This window comes from Pteropus alecto, unplaced genomic scaffold (assembly GCF_000325575.1).
Source record: "Pteropus alecto unplaced genomic scaffold, ASM32557v1 scaffold182, whole genome shotgun sequence".
Lineage (NCBI taxonomy): Eukaryota > Metazoa > Chordata > Mammalia > Chiroptera > Pteropodidae > Pteropus > Pteropus alecto.
This window is the reverse complement of record NW_006433946.1, coordinates 5922976-5929390: the sequence shown is the minus strand read 5'-3', so window position 1 is coordinate 5929390 and position 6415 is coordinate 5922976.

Genomic DNA, 6415 nt, shown 5'->3' with positions numbered 1-6415 from the left:
GCTTTGTGTGTATCTGTGTGCAAGCATATGTGTACATATAATTTCATCACTGAACACTAAGTGATTATATCATCTCTCTTTATAGCTCCAGAGCTCATCTCAACATGGTATCTTACACATAATAGGAGTCTAAAACTATGAGATAGAAAGATAAGAAAAATGAATGGTGACATATTATCGCCTCTGCCTACATACTCATTTATAATGAGATAAGCACACAGTAGAATATACAGATGTCAAATGATAATATACACCTGAAAATTATATAATTGTGTTAACCAATGTCACCCCAATAAACTTAATAAAAAAATGTATACTGGATTATTTAAGTTCACTCTTATTGTTAATGATCAAATCAATCGAACTTTAATTTTGGATTCCTTTGCACACAAGGCCAAGAGATCTACAGTGAGTGGTAATGTTACTAAGATTACTTTTCCCGAACCATGGATGATACATGTCTTACTTGAAATTTCTCTCATCTATGTTTACTGGTTTAACTGATTAATGGACTACTTTTGGTTGATAGGAAGGTTTTCTTTTGTGTATCTGCCAACTCTTTAAAGATCTCAATCATTTCTATCTTCCTATTCCCCTCCCCCTTTGAATCCAGAAACCCCTGATGTGCTGCTGTCAGAAACCCAAATCAAAGATATTTAAGCCATATTGCATTTAGTTGAAGAAAAATTAAGAAGAGTACCTGTTTCAAAGGATGACTTGGGCTACCAAACTCTGAAGCCATTTCTACTTCAGAGGCACTAGGAATGTATAGCTGACTTCACTGCCAATCTGTGATAAGCCTATCTATTTTAGCCATCCTGTGAATTCTGATCCCTTAATCCCTGCTGCATCTAGGAACTTCAATAAGGAAATGTCAAGAGAAAGAAGTAAAGGAAGTTGACTGAGCTAAACACATAAACACTAGCATATACAGAGGAAGACTCGAGAAAGGAGAGTAGAAGAGAGAGAAAAGAAGATGAGAAAAGATTATGTCAAGGAAAGGTGTTGATGAGGCTAAGCGAGACAGTTTTTAACAAGAGAAAAGCCTGAAAAGGTGTATATTCAGAATGTTATCAAACCCCACATGCCAAATTCTAAACTGCACATTTTCAGTATCAATCATCCATATTCATAAAGTTATGACTTGCTTTTACTTATATAAGAAACATTCAATTGGGAAAGGCATCCTGAGGCATTATTATGACATGACAGTGTATAATAATATTGCGAAGTATGCACAAAATGACATAAGTTTAAGCCAAACAAATATTATCATTTAGTATTATCATTCAATATTAGAAAACAAGTTTTTCCCCTCCTTTTTTGATAGTCCTTAATTCTTTCCCCTTAATCCTTTCCAAAAAGAGACATGATGCTCTGTAAATATTTTAGACTGTTGGTTGATGATCATTATCTTTGTTCCATAGATTAAAAAAAAACAACATTAAATATTTGTCCTTCAATGAATCTTTCTAAATTATGGATTAAGCACTTGAATTTTAAGCTTAAGAAACAAAATTGAATTAAATATGCATATAGAAGTGTTCCCGAGACTGCAGAAGGTTGCTATGATAGGAAAAATGCTTATAATAAAACATGAATTGTCCTCACACATTCTTTTCCTCAGCACAAGTAATTAGCTTATATACTTAACTGTGAAAAAGTGATCTCTTAAGTTACATTTTTTTCAAGAAATGTTTTTCATGAGCATTTCTTAAACACATAGGTAGTACAAAGAAAAGAAATAATTATCTGTTTCCCATGTATGTACATAAAATTGAAGAGGTACAACATAGAATACATTTTGGATCAGGAGAGAAATTTTTGATTCTAGTCCTAGTTCTGTCAAAAACTAGCTGTCATCATGAGTAAATCACTTCTTCTCTGGACCTAATATTCCTCCTCTATAATTAGGCCACCTTAAAAATTGTTCCTAGCTCCAACATGTTAAAATAAACAGATTACAAATTTTACAAATAGATTTGGTCATAAGCACATGACTAAAGTCTTATCATGCCGTTTGGTCATGTTTACCTCATAGACTTATTTCGGTGAGAATTAGGAATTCTGGGTCATTCTAATTTACCAGTAAGCACATTATAATTCATCTAAGAATTGGCAGTAATGAGATAGTGTAAGGAAGCAAGATTGTACTACCCCAAAATATGTCTCCTTGGCATGAGGATTATTTTAGGCTCATTATTTTTAAGAAACAAAAGGCTGAGAAAGAAATTTTTACCTTCCTCTTAACTGTCTACAAGAATTTAGATAGAGGGAGTGATACAGGAAGAAGAGCTATCACCAGAGATCACTACAAAGAATATGGGCTACCTGTGATGGGGGGAACTTGGCAGAGTTTGAAGATCAAAGTCCTCTCTGTATCTCATTGTGTCTGGAAAACATTTATTTACCAAATATTTGTTGATTACCATGAGAAATGTCATTCCCCCCTTTGAAGTCCTAGACTCCTACCCCTTCTCCTTAGTTCAGAATGGCATATAAGCCCCAATTGCCTCACCTTCTATAGGCCTCATATTCTTATGGAGATTCTGTATGTTAATCTGTCTCATGTAAATTTAGTTCTTAAAGTAGCCAGAAGAACCTAGAAAGGTAGAAGAAAAAGTTTTCTTCCCCAATAAGAGTCACGGGTGGCCAATTTTGCTTTTGTAAGATTTTTTTACTCCAAATTTAAAAAATGATTATTATATTAGAGTAAATGTGTAAGAAATTTTCTCAAATCAGTGAAATATTTCTTTAACCAAAAGCATTAGCAAGAGATCTAAGAGCGAGCAATAGCCTCATGTTTTTAGCTTTTTTTCTCAATGGATTGTTTTCCATATGAAATAAGGTTTCACAACAGTACTAATTACTACATCTTATTTGATTAAATAAAGTACTCTAATAGCCACATTATCTGGTGCAAATTATCCTGCATGCAACACTGCAGTTGCATATCCAGAGCTGGTGTTTGCAATTTTGACTGAGAAATACAAAGAAAACAATACTATGTTTTCATTAAATGAACTAGGATACATATAACAATCTTTTGTAATTAGTGATCACTGCACAGCAATAAAGAGTAGTTCTATTTCTCTGTGAGTATATTGACAAATAGCCATGCCTAAATGATACAAATTAAATACCTTCAGCGGCTAAAAACCACTGGAGATAATTGGTGGCTCTGTAACTTAATGAGCAAATCATCTATGATCATCTTACTGTTTCTTGTAAAAGGCATTGTTTTACTATTTTCAACCCTTTACAAAATATTTTATGATGATCGGTAAGCCCAGAATGACTTTTTTTCTTGTTATCTGTGTTTGCTTATACGGCAAAAACCAGTCCAGGAATTTTTGCTGGTTTTGCTTCATTTCAGATAAACATTTTCAGATAAAAAGGTTATGACATGTTTGCTCTACTTCCCTTAAACAGTGGGAAAATTCAAAATAGTGCAATCCTCATGCTTTCTCCTGTTCTATCAGTGAAATAATTTTGCATTACACTCACTCCTCAAGATTTATATTTCATTGTTAAGGAAAGAGCCTAGGCACTTTTTTTCAGGCTAAGTTGGGTAAATAACATCTGGCTCTGAATACCAACTCTGCCATTTACTAGCTATGTAACCATGGGAAAATCACTTAACCTCTCTGAGCTTCTGTAGCAGAATTTGTAAATTTGAGATAACAATGATAACAACAAGAATACCTCACTGGCACATTGTGATGATTATATAAGCTAATACTGTAAACTTCCTGCCACTGATTTGGAATTAAATACAGAGTAGTTGTTCTTAATGTTAAGTCTGCAATGTCATAAAAATTACATTTCTTTTCCCACTAATAAAAATGTTTTTGCAAATAGATTGTTCATTTCTCACTCTCTCATACTACTTAACTATCAGGGATGTGGTCTGATAAAATATTAAAATTTTCCTCAATAAAACCACACAAAATACTGCTTATTTGCTAAGATATTAGATGTATATTATTTAAATCAGCGCAACAAATGGTTAAGATATCATTGAAGACTGTTAATTTGTGTACATAATATTATTTTTAGTTTTTTGTTTTTTGTTTTTCAAATAGATACTATCTTCCCAATCTGGTCAATAAAAATTCAAAAAAAAATGTTTGTTCTTTTTATTTTCATTTGATATATAACATAATTTTTCTAGACAAATACCTTCTAGCACAACTATCTGGAATAAGCAATCTACCCAATGGAGATAAATAGAAAGACTAGCCTTCTATATGCAATGAGAGAAACAGTATTTGCTCTTTTATCCTTTCTAATTCTTTTTGAAATGTCCATATGTATGTGTATGGCAGCTGAAGTGCACACTAACAGTTGTAAATATTTGCATTCTCACCCTTCATTCCATACTTTTTTATAGTTTTCACAAATCCCCACATTTTAATATCATGGAATCCCTCTGAGAATAGCTTCATCTTAATTCTGCATTTATGAAGTTGGAATAATGGGCTATCTACTGAGACCAATATCTGTAGTGAAATTTTCATATAAACTGTTCTCATTGTTACTGGGGAAATATATATGATACACTATTTTGTCACAAATTTGCTATTGCTCATGATGAAATTTCTTAGCGCTTTTCTATGACTATTAGAAAGTTAAAGCTAATACATTAAATAATTGTACATAGAATCTGATAATTTTTTTATTAAGATAAAATATTTGAAAAATGACTAGTGAACTAAAATTTTAAACATGATTTTTCTCTTTTAGCTAAATGGACATTTATCAAATGTTTATTAAGACTACTTGAGAACAAGAAGAAAAATGATGAATCCCTCATGAAGGATTGAATTTTTCCTTCTTTTAATGAAGTAACATTCATCATTTCACTCTTCTACTACATGCCTGTTTCCTGTTTAATTGATGCTTTTGGATTTGGCTTTTTTGCTTAGTCATCCTATCTATCAAGTAAGATGAATGAAATCAATACTCTTACAGGGAAAATGAGTTCACTAATATTTACATTTATTTTCTTCCTTTCTTTCCCACTCCAATCTGTTACTATACTACATACTTTGCAAATGACTCTCCTCTCTGGTTAACAGTGAATCAATGGAATTTTTAGCCATTCTTCCTTTTACACAATTGAAATCCCTATTAATGGAAATGCCATAGACTAAAGAGAAAAAACAATACAAGGAGCTTTAAAGAGGAATGATAGGGACAGTAGTAGTGGCTTATTGAAAACAAATTAGAACAGACAGACTAGAGTTTTAACAAATGATTGCATGCAATGAATATGTGACTGAATTTTTAAAGGCGATGCCACTGTTTCCTAAATAAATTCTTATTGTGGCAATTTATTTTCCTGACATAACAATTGGCTTATGTGGCTGCAAATTGATACATCTTTGTAAGGTTGTTTCCATTGACTTTTTTTTTTCCAAATTAAAATGCAAATGTTTTTGCATGTTTTTTGGGTTTAATTTGTTCTTTTACTATAAAAACTTACATCCAATTTTAAGACCTTTTTTATACACTTAAAACTTGAAAATGACTTTGATGCTTCAAGGAAAAATTAGCATATTTGGTTCTTTAATTGAATTTAATAGCTTTAAGATTATAATTGCTGATATTAAAACCTTTTACAGGGGAAAAATAAAAAAAAAATAGTATTCACTTTCAACTAATAAGTGCAAATGAACATAAATAGTAATTTTATACTGCTTCAATAACTTTTTGAATATTAAATTTTAAATCTCAAGTCATTATATTCTTTTATCTTAAAAAACTTTAATTTCTTTTATCATACATTTGTATTATTTAGAACAGGGGTCTCCAACCACCGGACTGTGGACTGGAACCGGTTGGTGGCCTTTTAGAAACTGAGTCACATAGCAGGAAGTGAGCAGCAGGTCAGCAAGTGAAGCTTCATCTGTATCATCTGGAGCAGCCACTCACCAGCATTAACATCACTGCCTCAGCTCCACTTCAGATCATCAGGCATTAGATTCTCATAGGAGCACCAGTCCCTGGTGCCAAAAAGGTTGGGGACCGCTGATTTAGTATATCATAGAAATAACTCTCATCTTTTCCCTCGAAAATGTTTCTTTTCTCTTAAATGTACTTAATTATGAGGTAAAAATGCCATCAAAATGATGGTCATTGATGATTATTACAAGGATAAATATTTTTTAGAGGCTGAATATTGATGGAGTAAATAATCAAATAATAGTTTTAAAGACCCAACTAATGATCAGATAGTTGCTGCACAAGTCCATCCCTCCTTGACCCCCATGCCAAATTCATACTAACAATATTTTTTGTTTGTTTTAATGTAGGGTGGAGTCATGAGAACTAAATGTTAAACCAAGCTATATTCAGAGCCTGCAGTGTAGTGCTGCCAAACCATGGGAAACCTACAGAAAAAAGGAAGATT